This window comes from Panthera leo, chromosome D1, assembly GCF_018350215.1.
Source record: "Panthera leo isolate Ple1 chromosome D1, P.leo_Ple1_pat1.1, whole genome shotgun sequence".
NCBI lineage: Eukaryota > Metazoa > Chordata > Mammalia > Carnivora > Felidae > Panthera > Panthera leo.
In genome coordinates, this window is record NC_056688.1 from 66,070,229 (window position 1) to 66,088,288 (window position 18,060).

The window sequence follows — 18,060 nt, forward strand, 5'->3', positions numbered from 1 at the left end:
CTCCACACTGTTTTCCAGAGTGGCTGCACCAGTTTGCATTCCCACCAACAGTGCAAGAGGGTTCCCATTTCTCCACATCCTCTCCAGCATCTATAGTCTCCTGATTTGTTCACATCCAACGTGGGGCTCAAACTCACAACCCTGAGATCAAGAATCGCAGGCTCTACCAAGTAAGCTAACCAGATGCCCCGGAATGCTTGACCTTATGACATAGCAGATCTTGTAACATGCAGCATGTGATTGAGAACTCTGATTGCATTGTCACTCATGTCCCATGGAAAAGCAGTTGGGCTCTACTGGGTCCCAGTTACACATTGGAAACTGTTTCTCAAACAACTACTTAAAGGGTCAGGTAGTAAATATTTTACACTTTGTAGACAACATACAATTTCTGTTGCATATTCTTTTGTATAATCTCTTTAAAAATGTAAAAACCATTTTTAGCTTCTGAACTATAAAAAACTAAACTCTAGTTTAGTATGAGCCTGGAGCAGTGAAGGGGGACAGACTTAGATCTTAAGAAGGAAGGGGTCATCTTATGAGACATCTGCCTCAGCTTAGATCTTAGCAGGATCCTCAGGTGAAGGGAGGGACCTCTCCTAGCTAGGCTTCTTCCTTCCTGCTTCTACTAGCTTGGAGGATTTAAGAGAATCCAGGGGCTCAAAATTCTCATGCTTACCCATCTAATTATCTTTATCCTAGATCTCAGAGTTCCACTTTCTATCAGGGACTGACTTTGATGTAATAGATCTGTTGAGGCTTTGAAGCAATAGTACTCTGATGATCATAATACAGGCCTGATTTTCAGCACAGGCTACAGCTTTTTACAGGCATTGAGGGTCTCCTGAAATGCTGTCATAGAAGCCTTCACTTTCATAGCATAGAGTGGTTGATTGGCTTAGAGGAGTTTGTCCTTTTCCCTTTTTTTATTTTGATTTTTTAAATGTTTATTTGTTTTTGAGAGAGAGAGAGAGAGACAGAGTATGAGGAGGGAAGGACAGAGAGAGAGAGAGGGAGAATCCGAAGTGGGCTCCAGGCTCCAGAATGCTGTTAGCGCAAAGCCTGATGCATGGCTAAAACTCACGAACCATGAGATCATGACCTGAGCCAAAGCTGGACACTTAACCAACTGAGCCACCCAGGCGTCCCTGTCCTTTTCCTTTTTAATTCCACTTTTCCAGTGCTAATAAAAGTGAACTCCAACCATAATCTCAGAGCTATCATTGTCCTATGCTCTTCAAGTGCCACAGCCATTGTATACATAACCAATACTTCCCTTTCACCAGCACCACATCCCAATCAACCACAGGTGAGATTCTTAGTAAATGTGATTCCTGGGCAGGTCAGAGGTCATCTAAGCCCTCTAACTAAACTTGTTATCAACAGCAATGAAGTCCTCATTAGGTGATACAATTCTTTCCTGAGGGTCTGCTCTCTCTCTCTCTCTTTTTTTTTTTAAGTTTATTTTGAGAGAGAGAGTGTGTGTGTGTGCACGCACGAGCAGGGAAAGGGCAGAGAGAGAATCCCAAGCAGGCTCCATGCTGTTAGTGCAGAGCCCAGCTCAGGACTCTAGCTCTTGAACATGAGGTTATGACCAGAGCCGAAATCAGACAGTGAACCCACTGAGCCACCCAGGAACCCCCTTAGGGTCTGCTTTTTAAGACTATTTTATATAGCAATGCTCTTAGCCTGGGTTGCCAGGATAGCAGACCCTGAGACAAAGGCTTATGTGTTTATTTTATAGTGTGATTCTAGAGGGCAGAAGTAAAAGACAACCTTTATATATATAAATATATAACAATAGGTAAATATATGAAAATATAACAAGAAAAGAGGTAAAAGTCAAGACAAAGATGGGCTATGGAGTTAGCCACTGTTCTGGATAACTGGGTGCTAGATCCCATGAGGACATCCAAGGAATTATTTGAAATGTATCTCAGGACCGTCCACCTTAGGGAAGAGAGAGGAAACATTTGCCCATTCCTGTTTTCTTTGGGTAAGGGTTGCCCCACAAGGCTTAAACCCGCCTGGGCACTTGAGTTTTACACATGTACAAATACCCAAGCAGGTGCCCCGAGGAGCCCGAGATGGGAAATAGAGAAGTCCTAGGGCAGAAAGTGAGAGGTAAATTGCAGGCTTAAAATGAAGTGTTGTCAAGTTGCACCCTGATGTGAAGATAGATGAAAACTGCACGGAATTGGTCAGTACAGCGGTAACTATAAGGATTTGAAGTGGTGCATAAGAGGTATATAAAATACCCATGAACTTTACTTCCTGAAATATTGCTCTCTGGCAACACTTAGATCCTTACTATCGACTGCAGCTCACTTTTATCTGGTTAACCTGCTTTTGGTCTCACTCCTTCCAAGTCAGCTCTCATAGTACTACCAGAATGCCCTTTCTAAAATATAGGTAATTCTCTGGTTTAAATAATAATCATGATGATGACAATGATGGTGATGACAAAATAATAGCAATAATAATAACTATCATGTCATTTACTATATGCCAGGTGCAGTATTTAGAGCTTCATGAGCTTCATGTGCATTTACTCATTTTTCACAACTCACTGAGATAAATATCATTATTATTTAAATGTTCATGATGAGAAACTGAGTCTCCTTGAGATTAAATAACTTGCCCCCATCATATCCCTGCCATATGGGACAGTTCAAATTAAATTCCAAGTCTTTTTTATTTAAGTCTGAGCTTTTAAACCACTCCACAGTACTGTCTTTTTTTTTTTTTTTTTTAAGTAGGCTCCACACCCAGCATGGAGACCAATGAGGGACCTGAACCCTGAGATCAAGATCTGAGCTGAGATCAAGAGTCATTTGCTCAACTGATTGAGCCACCCAGGCACCTCCACAGTAGTGTCTTAACAAGTATTTTTATCTATAGCACAAAGTTTGATATAATACTTTAACGTTTTCACACTAACTGACCTTTCTGAACTCAACTCTCATTATTGTCCTCCCCTTTCCTCTCCAGCGTGTTCTGTGCTCTCATTACTCTATGTCCTGAAACATTCTTTGTCTTAACTCCATTTGCAGAAGCATCTCTTTCTCATCCTCTAAGTTCAGAAACCATGACATACAGTCATCTGAAAAGTCCTCCTGAACACCTTAAAAATTAATAATCTTGGGGGGGCGTTGAGTGGTTCATTTGGTTAAGCATCTGACTCTTGATTCTGGCTCAGGTAGTGATCTCACAGTCATGGGATGGAGCCCCGCATCGGGCTCTACATTGACAGCATGGAGCCTACTTGGGATTCTCTCTCTCCCTCCCTCTCTCTGCCTCTCCCCTGCTTGCACATGTCCTCTGTCTCTCAAAATAAATAAATAAACTTAAAAAAAATTAGCAATTTTGAGCTATAGTTTGTTCTTCCATCTTTCTAGGCTTAATATTTTTTCCTTCTACCTTCCCTACCTCGCTTTCTTTCTCTGTTTCATTCTTTAATTTTTGGGTCACAGATGTGAAAAGTTGACTTAATTATATATAATCTCAGTTCTTAGTGCATATCATCATCAGCCCATGTGAGACTCTTCTACTTTTCCTCCTTTCATCTCTCACATTAGCATCTCATTCCCTTCCACAGGCAAGCACTTTAATATGTTTGATATGCATCCCTAAATAATTATAATCCTTAAAAAAATTTATTATTTATTTTTGAGAGAGAGGGAGAGACAGAGTGTGAGTGAGGGAGGGTCAGAGAGAGAGGGAGACACAGAATCTGAAGCAGGCTGTCAGCACAGAGCCTGACACAGAGCTTGAACTCACGAACCGTGAGATCATGACCTGAGCCAAAGTTGGACATTCAACCAATTAAGCCACCCAGGCACCCCAATATTTGTAATCCTTGTAGAATATATAATATTATTTTGTGTGAGGATAAATTTTTAAATGTCAAGTAAAATATACTTTAATGAGAAAAGTTACTGAGATAAAGAGAATTATTTCATAATAATAAAAGTTTCAGTTCAGGGTGCCTGGCTGGCTCAGTTGGAAGAGCATGCAACTTTTTTTTCTAAGTTTACTTATTTATTTTGAGAGAGACAGAGAGAGGGCGCAAGTGGGGGAGGGGAAAAGACAGAGGGGGACAGAGGATCCGAAGCGGGATCTGTGCTGACAGCAGAGACCCTGATGTGGGGCTTGAACTCACAAACCGAGAGATCTTGCCCTGAGCCAAAATCTGATGCTTAACTTACTGAGCCACCCATGCAACTCTTGATCTCAGGATTGTGAGTTCAAGTCCTACGTGGGGTGTAGTGATTACTTAAATAAATAAAACTTAAAGAGTTTCAGTTCACCAGGAAATAACATAGCCCCAAATATGTAATGTAAAAAACTTATTGACAGAATTATAAGGACAAATTTAGAAATCCACAATCAGGGCAGCTGGGTGGCTCAGTTGGTTGAGCATCTGACTTCAGCTCAGGTCATGATCTCTGAGTTCGTGAGTTTGAGCTCCACATCAGCCTTGCTGCTGTCAGCCTGTCAGTGCAGATCCTGCTTCGGATCATCTGTCCCCTCTCTCTACCCCACCCCTCCCCCACTTGCACTCTTCCCTACCCCCCTGCCACCAAAAAAAAAAAAAAAAAAAAGAAAGAAATCCATAATCATAGTTGATTTTTATTTTGAAAAAAGTTTCAAAAAACATGGGCTCCATGCACAGCATGGAGCCTACTTTAAAAAATAAAAAATAAATAAAATTTTAAAAAACAAAGAGGATTTAGAAAAAATAAGATGATTAGAGATGTTATGTTGCGTCCCCCCACCGAGTTCATGTTGAAGCTCTATCAGTACCTCAGAATGTGCCTATATTTGGAGATTGGGCCTTAAAAGAGGCAAAATTGAAATGAAGTCATTAGGGTGGGCCCTCATCCAATCTGACTGGTGGTTGTTCTTATAAGAAAAGGAGATTAGGACATACAAAAAGAGATGCCAGGGAAGCAGATATGCAGAGGAAATACTATGTGGGGACATGGTGAGAAGGCAACCATCTCCAAGCCAAGGAGAGAAGCCTTGGGAAAAACTAGCCCTGTTGACGTTTTTTTTTAAGTAATCTCTACACCCATCCAGGGATAAAGAGTTGCATGCTCCTCCTGACCGAGCCGGCCAAGCACACCGCCCTGCTAATATCTTGATCTTGGACTTCTCGCCTCCAGAACTGTGAGAGAATAAATTTCTGTTATTTAAAAAAAAAAAAAAATTTAAGTGACAATGTGATATATTTTTTCATTATGTTTTACTTTTGTAACTCTTTACATTGAAAGAATTTCAGACTTTACAGAAAGACTCCAATAATTCCCGTATATCCTTTACCCTGATTCTCCAAATGTTAACATTTTACCTCATTTGCTTTATCATTCTCTTTCCACATATTTTTCAAAAAGGTTGAGATTGAGTTGCAGACATGATACCCCTTTACTACTAATTTTTCCATGTCTATTTCCTAAAAGCACATTAGACATTTTTAAGGGCCTGTTTCTAGATTTTGTTAAGGTGAATCCAGTGTAGATTTTTCTTTAAGACATGGTCTTTACACCTAAGGCACTTCCTTTCTAGTGTTTCAGCTGAAGTCCAGGGGTGTTGACGAGATTTCTCCATTTTCTCAGGGCTAAAACTCCAAGGACACCCAGACTGCCTGATCTCTAGCATCTCTGTTCCATTCTTAAGCTCCTAGGAGCTTGTCTCTGGCAAGACTTCAATGGTCTCACTGTGTGTGTGTGTGCAGTACAACCAGCAACTGTGTTCTCACGGGAGACCACTACACAGACTTCCAGGGATCATCTCGATAAAGTTCTCTCCTCCATGAAATTTCATCCCAAAGATTCTAATAATTTCACCTGTCTTGAACTCTGATCTCTGCCTTTTCAGGTTGGCAGGATCCCTGTGTTCTATCAGAACTTAGTTCTGTGAACTATAGGTAAGAATTATTCTTAGACAGGTAAATGGACAATCATGGGACTCACTTTGTAAGTTTCCTTACTCTCAGGGATCACAGTCCTACACTCTCTTTTTCTTTATCTTTGCCGAAAAATCAATACCTCACATACTTGGTACAGTTTTATAGTTGTTCACAGTGAGAGGGATATTCCTATAGTTATTCCATTGTGATCAGAATTGGCATGTGTATGGGTTTGTAATTTACGTCAATGTCGTTATGCTATAAATTTCATTGAGTTGCTTCCTTTCCAACACAACAGTGTGTTTTCAAAGATCTGTTCCTATGGCTATAGATAGGAACATAGATACTGTTGCTTTTACTTGCAGCATGGCGTTCCATGGTGTGAATTTATTACTTTTATCTTTTCCGGTGCTCTAGTGATAGATATCTGGGTTGCCTCCTACTTCCCCCTATAACAACAAAAAGCCATGAAGACTAAGTTCTGAAATATAAACCTTAGGACTGGGAGTACAGCCTTATAGTATGTAAGCACTATTTGATTTTGCAAAGCACTAACAGATTATTTTCCAAAATAGTTGAACCAGTTTATATTCTCATGAGCAGTGCACAAGAGTGCCAATTTCCTCATATACTTGTAAATACTTGGTATCATACAACTTTATCTTTATTCTAACAGAATAAAAATGGTATTTCATTGTTTTATGATTCACTAATTACTAGTGACCTTGATCATTTCTGTATGTCCCATTTTGTAACTCAAGCCTCCCTTTCCATGAATTGCCTTTTAATAACATTTTCTTATTTTTCTTTCGGGTTTTATTTCTACTGATTTTCAAAAACTCCACACGTATGTGACAACCCATAGTAATAGTCCTCTGTGGGTTTTAGATGTGGTAAATATCTTTACAGAGTCTGGTATCTGTCTATTGACCTTGTCTATGTCATCTTTTATTAGACAGAAGTCCTTACTTTCATGTAGACACATTTTTGGTTTTGGGTTTCAAAAACCTTTCCCTTTTTCTAAGTAAAAAAAAAAAATCTGTTACACTTTTTCTATTAGTTAGAATTGTGCTTTTCAAAATGACGTCTTTGATCTATCTGGGATCCACTTATGTACATAGTGTGAGGGAGCCAGTTTTATTTCTTTACTTATAAAGAACCAATTTTTTCCAAAACTACCCACTCTACAACCTGTACCTCCCTATTACTTTGGGGTGTCAACTTTGTCATTTATGAAATCCCCATTTATATAAGGATCCAGTCTATAGCTTTGGTTCTGTCCCATTTTCCTATTTATCTGTTTCTGAGCCAGTGATGTTGATGCATGTTTTTAATTACTATGGTTTTACAGAAATCAATATGGTGTTATAGTGAATCATATCTTATTTTCTGTTATCTTTTCTAATTGGTTATGGTTGACATAGGCAAATGCTATTGATTGTTTCTTTTAAAAATTTTATTGAGCTATAACATACATAATGGAGTATACAAATTGAGGTTCACTTAAGAATGAAGGGTTAGGTAATTTTTGCATGTGTGTATATAACAGTTATAACCACTATCTACACAAATAGAAAACATTCCAGAAGTTTTCTTGTGCCCTCTCTCTGTTAGTATCTCTTCCAGGGGTAGCTTCTATTCTGACTTCTACAACCATTGATTAGTTTTGCAGGTCTTTGAATTTAATATAAGTGGAATCATACAATATGTACTGTCTTTTGTGTGACTTTTTTCATTCAACATTGTCACGGAGATTCATCCATGTTGTGTGTATATCAATAGTTTGCCCTTTTTCATTGCGGTGTAGCATTCTATTGTATTAATTTATTTATCCATTCTATTAATGGATATTTGGATCATTTCCAGTTTTGAGCAATTACAAAGAAAACTGCCATCAGTATTCTCATGCTGGTCTTTTGATGGACACAAACATTAATTTCTTTATGATGTATATCCGGGGTCATATGTACGCTTAATTTTATTTATTTATTTAAAGGTTTTATTTTTAAGTATTCTTTCATACCCAACATGGCATTCAAACTCACAACCCCAAGATCAAGAGTCACATGCTGTACTGACTGAGCCAGCCAGGCATACCCTTGTATGCTTAGTTTTAGTAGTCACTGGCAAACATTTTTCCAGTGATTGTACCAAATTATACTCCACCTGAAAAGCATGAGAGTTCTAGTTGTTCCACATCTTAATCAACCCTTTGAATTGTCAGTCCTTAAATTTTAGAGGTTCTTTGGTGAGTAATGCTACCTAATGGTTGTAATTCACATTTCTTAGATGACTAATAACGTTGAACATCTTTTTACGTTTCTTGTCAATTTTGTTTTTCTCTTTATTGAGATGTCTATTTAATTTTTTGTGCATTTTTAAATTGAGTTGTCTGTCTTTTTTAAAAAAAACTGATTTGTAGGAATTCTTTATTACTCTGGATATAAGTCCTACTTAGATTTAGATTTATGTATCTTATTAGCTTGCCACTATTTATTTGTTATTTTTAAATAACAATTTTATTTTAGAAGAACTTTAGATTTGCAGAATCATTGCAAAGATAGTATAGAAAGCTCCCCTATACCCCAGACCCTGTTTCCCCTATTATTAACATTTATATTAGTATAGTACATTTGTTACAATTAATGAACCACTACTGGTATATTATTACTAACTAAAGGCCATATTTTATTCAGATGTCTTATTTTTTCCTAGAGTCCATTTTTCCTTCTAGGACCCCACTTAGGATACTAAGTGGCATTTAACATTTATATCTACTTAGATTTCTCTTGGTTATGCTATCTATTTTTAAAAACTTTTTTTATTAGGGGCGCCTGGGTGGCTCAGTCGGTTGGGCGTCCTACTTCAGCTCAGGTCATGATCTCCCGGTCCATGAGTTGGAGCCCTGTGTCGGGCTCTGTGCTGTCAGTTCAAAGCCTGGAGCTTGCTTGGGATTCTGTGTCTCCCTCTCTCTCTGCCCCTCCCCCACTCCTGCTCTGTCTCTATCAAAAAATGAATAAATGTTTTAAAAAATTTTTTAAAAACTTTTTTATTGTGCAATTACAGATTCACAAGAGATTGCAAAGATAGTCCAGAGAAACTGTGGAAAATAATATTGAGATTCTTCAAAAAATTAAAGATAGAATTACCAGGGCATCTGGGTGGCTCAGTTGGTTAAACATCCAATTCTTGATTTTGGCCCAGGTCATGATCTCACAGTCTGTGAGATAGCCCCGAGTTGGACTCCACGCTAACAGCATGTAACATGGTTACGATTTTCTCTCTTTCTTTCTCTCTCTCTCTCTGTCCCTCCCCTGCTGCCATGTGTGTGTGCACATGCATGCTCCCTCTGTCTCGTTCAAAATAAATAAAAATAAACTTAAAAAAATAGAATTATCATAAGATCCAGTAATTCTACTATTATTTACTCAAAGAATATGAAATCACTAATTCTAAAAAATATATGCACCTCTGTGCAATAAACCTCTGTGTTTATTGCAGCATTATTTACAATAGCCAAGATACGGAAGCAACCCAAATGTCCATATAGATGAATGGTTAAAGAAGATGGATAAAGAAGATGGATATCTATATCCATATCTACATCATCTGTATATGTATCTATATAATTCAATGGAATAGTACTCAGCCATGAAGAAGAGTTGAAATCTTGCCATTTGCAACTACATGGATGGATCTAGAAGGTATGATGCTAAGAAAAATAAGTCAAAGAAAGAGAAATACCATAAAATTTCACTCATATGTGGAATTTAAGAAACAAAACAAATGAACCAAGAAGAAAAGAGAAAAACAAAAAAACAGACTCTTAAATTTAGGGAACAAACTGGTGGTTACCAGAGGGGAAGTGGGTGGGGGAATGGATGAAATAGGTGAAGTGGATTAAGAGTACACTTATCATGATGTGCACTGAGTAATGTGTAGAATTGTTGAATCACTATATTGTACACCTGCAACTAATATAATATTGTTAATTTTAAAAAAAAAAGAGTACAGAGAAATCCTGTGTACTCTTCGCCCAGTTTCCCCATTACATCTTTTTTTTAAATTTTTATTTATTTTTGAGAGAGAGAGAGACGGAGCATGAGTGGGGGAGGGGCAGAGAAAGAGGGAGACAGAATCAGAAGTAGGCTCCAGGCTCTGAGCTGTCAGCACAGAGCCCGATTTGTGGCTCAAACCCATGAAACATGAGATCTGATGTGAAGCTGGATGCTTAACTGACTGAGCCACCCAGGCGCCCTGCCATTACATCTTAAGTAGCACAATAGTAAAATCAGGAAATTGACATTGGTGTAATGTATGTGTGTAGTTCTGTGTTATATTATCACATGCATAGATTTGTGTAACTACCACTGCAATAAAGATATAGAACTATTTTATCACCACATCTCCATTGTGCTACCCCCTTTACAGTCACACAACTTCTTTCCCCCCTTCTCCATTACCATCTCTAACCCTTGATAACCACCAATTTGTTCTCTACTTATATAATTTTATCATTTTACCACTGTTTACTTTTGAATTGACTTTATTTTTCTCAGGGTAGTTTTAGGTTTATAGAAACAGTGAACAGAAAGTACAAAGGGTTCCATTTGTCCCTTCACTGCTCCCTACGTAGTTTCTCCTTTCATTAGTATCTCTCATTAGTGTGGTACATCTGTTATAATTAATGAGCATGTATTGACATATTATTAACTAAAGTCTATGGTCTACATTAGGATTCACTCTTTGTGTTGTACATTCTATGGGTTTTGACAAATATATAAGAACATGGACCCACTATTACAGTTTCATGTGAAATAGTTTTACTACCGAAAAAATCCCTTGTAATCCATCTGTTCTTCTCTCTTTCCACCCCTTGAGCCTCTGCCAACCATTAATCTTTTCATTTATCCCATGGTTTTGCCTTTTCCAGAATGTCATATAGTTAGGATCATACAGTGTGTAGTCTTTTCATGTTGGCTTCTTTCACTTAGCAGCATACACTTAAAGTTCCTCTTTTTGTGGTTTAATAGCTTATTACTTTTCATTGCTGAGTAATATACCATTGCATGGATGTACATGGTTTATTTATCCATTTACCTATTGAACAATATCTTAGTTGCTTCCAAGCTTGGCAATTATGAATAAATCTACAGTAAACATTCATTTACAGATTTTTGTATAGTAATATGTTTTCAGCTCATTTGGGTAAATACTAAGGAATGCAGTTGCTGGATTGTGTGGTAGGAATATGTTTAGTTTTGTAAGAAACTGCCAAACTGTCTTCCAATGTGGCTGTACTATTTTGCATTCCCACTAGCAATGAAAGATAGTTTCTGTTGCTTTACATTCTCACCAGCACTTGATGTTGTCAGTGTTTTTTATTTTAGCCATTCTGATAGGTGTATAGTGGTATATCTCATTGTTTTTTTCTTTTTTAAGTTTATTTATTTTATTTTCAGAGAGAGAGAGAGTGTGCACAAACTGGGGAGGGGCAGAGAGAGGGAGAGAGAATCCCAAACAGGTTCCATGCTGTCAGCACAGAGCCTGACACAGGGCTCGATCTCACAAAACATGAAATCATGACCTGAGCTGAGATCAAGAATTGGATGCTTAACAGACTGAGTCACCCAGGTGCCCTGGTATCTCATTGTTTTAATTTGCAATTCTTTAATGACATATGATGTTGAGCATCTTTTCATGTACTTATTTCCCATCTGTTTATCTTCTTTGGTGAGGTGTCTGTTCAAATGATCACTTGTTGAGTTTCCTGTACCTGTGCATGGCTTGTTTGGTATACATGATCTTACAATAATCTAATGATAGAACTACTATTGTTCCTATTTTACAGAATAAAACATTGAAGCATTAAGTGATGTCAAAGCTAGGAAATTAAAAAAAAAAAATTTAACATTTATTTTTTTTGAGAGAGACAGAGAGAGAGAGAGAGAAAGAGAAAGAGAGAAAGAGACAGATCATGGGTGGGGAGGGGTAGAGAGAGAGGGAGACAAAGAATTCCGAGTAGGTTCCATGCTGTCAGTGCAGAGCCTGACTGACGCAGGGCTCAAACTCACAGACCACAAGATCATGACCTGAGCTGAAGGATGCTCAACTGACTGAGCCACCCAGGGACTCCAAAGCTAGGAAATTTTAGATCTCCTCCTCTCTCTGTCAATATAAATAATGGAATATTACTCAGCCATTAAAAAAATGAAATCTTGCCATTTGTGATAACATAGATTGAGAAAGGGGTATTAGGTTAAGTAAAATAAGTCAGAAAGAGAAAGAAAAATACCATGTGATTTCACTTATATGTGGAATCTAAAAACAAAGCAAACAGACAAATGTAACAGAAACAGTCTCATAAATACTGGGAACAAGCTAGTGGTTACTAAAGGGGTGGAGGTGGGCAAATGAGTTAAATAGGTAAAGAGGATTAAGAGATACAAACTTCCAGGGGCACCTGGTTGACTCAGTCAGTTAAGCATCCGAATTTGGCTCAGGTCATGAACTCACGGTTCATGAGTTTGAGCCATACATCTGGCTCTGTCCTGACAACTGGAGCCTGGAGTTGCTTTGGACTCTGGCTCCCTCACTCTCTGCCTCTCCCCCACTCTCACACTCTGTCTCTCTCTCAAAAAAATAACTAAACATTAAAAAAATTTTTAAAAAAGAGATACAAACTTCCATTTATAAAATAAAGAAGTCATGGGGAATATAGTCAATAATACTGTAATAACCCTGTAGGGTGACACATGGTAACTACACTTTATCATGGTGAGCATTTAGGAATGTATATAATTATTAAATCACTATGTTGTACAACTAAAATTAACACAATATTATATGTAAATTATACTTCAATTTTGATAATTTTAATTTTTTAAATGCTTATTTATTTTTGAGAGAGAGAGAGAGAGTGTGTGTTGCAGGATGGGCAGAGTGAGAGGAAGACAGAGGAACTGAAGCAGGCTCTGCACTGACAGCAGAGAGCCCAATGCAGGGCTTGAACTCATGACCCGTGAGATCGTGACCTGAACTGAAGTCTGATGCTTAACCAGCCAAGCCACCCAGGCGCCCCATGCTTCAATTTTTATTTTTTTATTTATTATTATTTATTTATTTTAATTTTAAAAATTTTATTTTAAGCAAAGTTAGTTAACATGTAGTGTAATAATGATTTCAGGAGTAGAATTTAGTGATTCATCACTTACATGTAATACCCAGTGTTCATCCCAACAAATGCCCTCCTTAATACCCATCACTCATTTAGCCCATCCCCCCACTCAACACTCCTCCAGCAACCCTCAGTTTCTTCTATATATTTAAGGGTCTCTTATGGTTTGCCTCCCTGTCTTTTCATCTTACTTTCCCTTTCCTTCCCCTATGTTCACCTGTTTTGTTTCTTAGATTCCACATGAGTGAAATCATGATTTTTATCTTTCTCTGACTTATTTCACTTAGGATAATACACTCTAGTTCCATCCACATTGTTGCAAATGGCAAGATTTCTTTTTTTGATTGCTGAGTAATATTCCATTGTATGTATATACCACATCTTTATCCATTCATTAGTCGATGAACATTTGGGCTCTTTCCACAATTTGACTGTTGTCCATAGTGCTGTTATAAACATTGGGGCGCAGGTGCCCCTTCAAATCAGCATTTTTGTATCCTTTTGGTAAGTACCTAGTAGTGTAGTTGCTGGGTTGTAAGATAGTTCTATTTTTAAGATTTTGAGGAACCTCCATACTGTTTTCCAGTGTCTGTACTCTATAAGATGTGACTTAATCTCTTACAATCTCTGCCAACAAGAAAAATAACCAGAGAGTTAACTGAAAATAAATGAAAATTATCTATAAATTACTCATCCCAAGAATTCCTCTAACAGATTCAGTTTGCATTCCCACCAGCAGTGCAAAAGGTTTTCTCTTTCTCCGCATCCTCACCAACATCTGTTGTTTCCTGAGTTGTTAATTTTAGCCATTCTGACAGGTGTGAGACTCTATCTCATTGTGGTTTTGATTTGTATTTCCCTGATGATGAGTGATGTTGAGCATCTTTTCATGTCTGTTTGCCAACTGAATGTCTTCTTTGGAAAAGTGTCTGTTCATGTCTTTTGCTCATTTCTTCACTGGATTATTTGTTTTCTAGGTGTGGAGTTTGATAAGTTCTTCATAGATTTTGGATGCTAACCCCTTATCTGATATGTCATTTGCAAATACCTTCTCCAATTCTGTTGGTTGCCTTTTAGTTTTGTTGATTATTTCCTTTGCTGTGCAGAAGCTTTTTATATTGATGAGGCCCCAATAGTTCATACTTCAATTTTTAAAAGTTCATCGAAAAAAGAGTGTTAAAGAAATAACTAAAAAAATAATAACAACAGAATAAACATTTAGTGTGTTTTCCCCAAAATCTAAATAGTCTTATATCTATTAAAACTTACATTACATAATTTAAAATCTTTCCAAAAAGCAAACTCCAGGGCTCAGATAGTATCACTGCTGATTTCTACCAAATATTTAAGGAAAAAATAATGTCAGTTCTACACATATTCTCTCAGAAAACAAAAGAGGAAGGAGTACATACTCCTGATACTAAAACTAGGTAAAGACATTTAGGAAAAAAAACCCAAAAAAACAAAAAAACAAAAAATCTACTGACTAATATCCCTCATGCAGATAGATGCAAACGTCTTCAAAAAAAGTAGCTAATGGAATCCAGCAATATATAAAGTTTTTTCCAATGTTAACACATTATGACAAGTGAGGTTTAACCCAGGAATGTAGCATGTGAAAATCAATCAGTATAATTCACCACATTAAAAGAATAAAGAAAATCCATATGATGGTATCAATAGCTCTAGAAAAATATTTGACAGAATTCAACATCCTGTTCATATTAAAGACTCTAAGAAAACTGGAAATTGAAGGGAATCTTTTCAATTTGACAGAATCTGTGGAAACCTTATGGCTAAAGAATGGGAAGAAAGTAAAACCATTTTTATTTTTATTTTTTTTAATTTTTTAAAATGTTTTATTTATTTTTGAGACAGAGAGACAGAGCATGAGCAGGGGAGGGGCAGAGAGAGAGGGAGACACAGAATCTGAAGCAGGCTCCAGGCTCCAAGCTGTCAGCACAGAGCCTGACGGGGGGCTTGAACTCACGAACCCTGAGATCATGACCTGAGCTGAAGTTGGACACTTAACCGACTGAGCCACCCAGGTGCCCCTAAAACCATTTTTATATGCAGGATACCTTATTATATGCACAATTCTAAGGAATTTAGAAAAGAAACTATTAAAATCAATAAGTTAGCTTAGCAGGGCTATAGGATACAATGTCAAATATGAAAATCAATTGTATTTCTAGATATAAGCAAAAACAGTTGGAAAGATATTTTAAAATATCATTGACTATAACATGAAATATTTAGGGATACAGTTAAGAAAATATGTGTGAAATCTGTGTACTGAAAACTAAAAATACAGCTGAGAAAAAATTTTTAAATATTCAAATAAGTGGAGATATATACTGTGTTCAAGGATCAAAACATTCAATATTGTTAAGATGTTAATTTTACCCAAGTTGATGTGTAGTGTTTTTTTGTTGTTTTTTTTTAAGTAGGTCTATGCCCAACGTGGGGCATGAACTCACGACCTTGGGATTGAGAGTTGCATGCTCCACTGACCGAGCCAACAAGACACCCCTGTATATTTTGTTTTAAGATTTAAAAAAAAAATTTTTTTTTAACGTTTATTTATTTTTGAGACAGAGAGAGACAGAGCATGAACGGGGGAGGAGCAGAGAGAGAGGGAGACACAGAATTGGAAGCAGGCTCCAGGCTCTGGGCCATCAGCCCAGAGCCCGACGCGGGGCTCGAACTCACGGACCGTGAGATCGTGACCTGAGCTGAAGTCGGACACTCAACCAACTGAGCCACCCAGGCGCCCCTGTTTTAATATTTTTTAAAAATAATCTACACACTTAACATGGGGCTCTAACCCACAGTCCCAAGATCAAGAGTCACATGCTCCACTGACTGAGCCAGCCAGGCACCCCTGATGTGGAGATTAAATGCAGTATCTATCAAAATCTCAACAGACTTTTTAAAATTGAAAATTAGCAAGCTGAATTTTCCAAATGTATTTCGAAATGCAAATAACCCAGAATAGTCTAACCGATTCTGAAAAAGAGTAACAAAGTTAGAAGATTTACACTGCTTGACTTTAAGACTTTTAGAAAGCTACATTAATGAAGACATTGTGATACGGGCATAAAGATAGATAAATAGATCGATGGAACAGAGCAGAGAATTCAAACATAGATCTACACATATTTGGTCAATTGATTTTCAAAAAAGGGCCAAGGTAATTCAGTGGTCAAGTACAAACTTTTTAACAAATTAAGCTATACTAACTAACTGGATATCCACGTGCAGAAACAAATAACTTCAACCCTTACTTTACACTGCACACACAGACACACACACAGACACCTCAAACTGAACCACAGTTCAAAACATTAATGCTAAAACTGCAAGATTTCTAGAAGAAAACATAGGAGAAAATCTTAACAATCTTGAGGTGGGAAAGATTTCTTATATAGAATGCAAAAGGCATAATTATAGAAGAATCAATATATAAATTGGACTTTATCAAAACAGGAAACTGCTTTTTGAAAGATAAGTTAAAAAAATGAAAAGACACAGACTAAAAGAAAATATTCACAATATAGAAATCTGACGAAATTGTACCCAGAGTATCTTAGAACTCAATAGCAGTAAGACAACAACCCAATTTAAAAAATGGGCAAAACAGACACTTCAAAAGATGATCCAAATGGTTAATAGCACATGAAGAGATACTCAATGTTATTAGTCATCAGAGAAATGCATATAGTGCATTGTGACATACAAAATGACATAACCACTACACATTCACTCTACTATATACACTTAAAAAGACTGAGAATTCAGGGGCGCCTGGGTGGCTCAGTTGGTTAAGCCATCCAACTCTTGATTTTGGCTCAGGTCATGATCTCACAGTTCATGGGCTCGAGCCCCACATCGGGCTCTGCGCTGACAGTGCGGAGCCTGCTTGGGATTCTTTCTCTCCCTCTCTCTCACTGCCCCTCCCCCACTTGTGTTCCCTCTCTCAAAATAAATAAATAAACACTAAAAAAAATATATATATATATGTATATACATATATATATATATATATAAAAAGACTGAGAATTCAAACTGTTGGTAGAGATATGGAACAATGGAATGTTCATAAATTGCTTGTGGAAATGTAAAATTGTACAACCAATTTGAGAAATGATTTGGCAGTTTCTTATAAAGTTACATATACACTTAGAATACAAATCATCCATTCCAGGGATGCCTAGCTGTCAGTTGGTAAAGCGTGTGACTCTTGATCTCAGGGTTGTAAGTTCGAGCCCTATGTTGGGTATAGAGATTACTTAAAAAAAAAAAATCTTTAAAACAAATCAGCCATTCCACTCTTTCCTATTTACCAGAAGAATGAAAATGTATATCCACACTCAGACTTGTACACAAATGTACGTATCAGCTTAATTCACAACAGCAAAAAACTATAAATGACCCAAATGTCCACCAATAGATATATGGATAATTGTTGTATATGCAGGCAACAGACTGCCATTTAGCAACATGGAGGGAACTACTGATAACCTCAACATTATGTAAATAATCTTAGAAACACTATAGTGGGTGAAAAAAGCCAGACACAAAAACTACTTACTGAATGATTCCATGTATATAAAATTGTAGGAAAGGCAAATCTAATTGATAGTGATAGAAAGCACATCAGTGGGTGTATATGGCACAGAGCTGAACATTTAAGGATTAACTGGGAAGCACTGATGGAGATAATCTATATGTAGACTGTGGTACTGTGAAATAAGTGTATAACTGTATGAAAACTCATTGAATTTTATGTAAATTATACCTTGATGAAGTTGATCTTTAAAAATTTTTTTATGGTTTAGGGCACAAACTTCAATTTCGTGTAGGTCAGTGTACTTAAAAGAAATACAATAAAGAAATGGTCTTCATGTGACAATTTCAGTACAACATGGTCTTTACCTTGTCTTGCACATACTAACCCTTAGACACATAC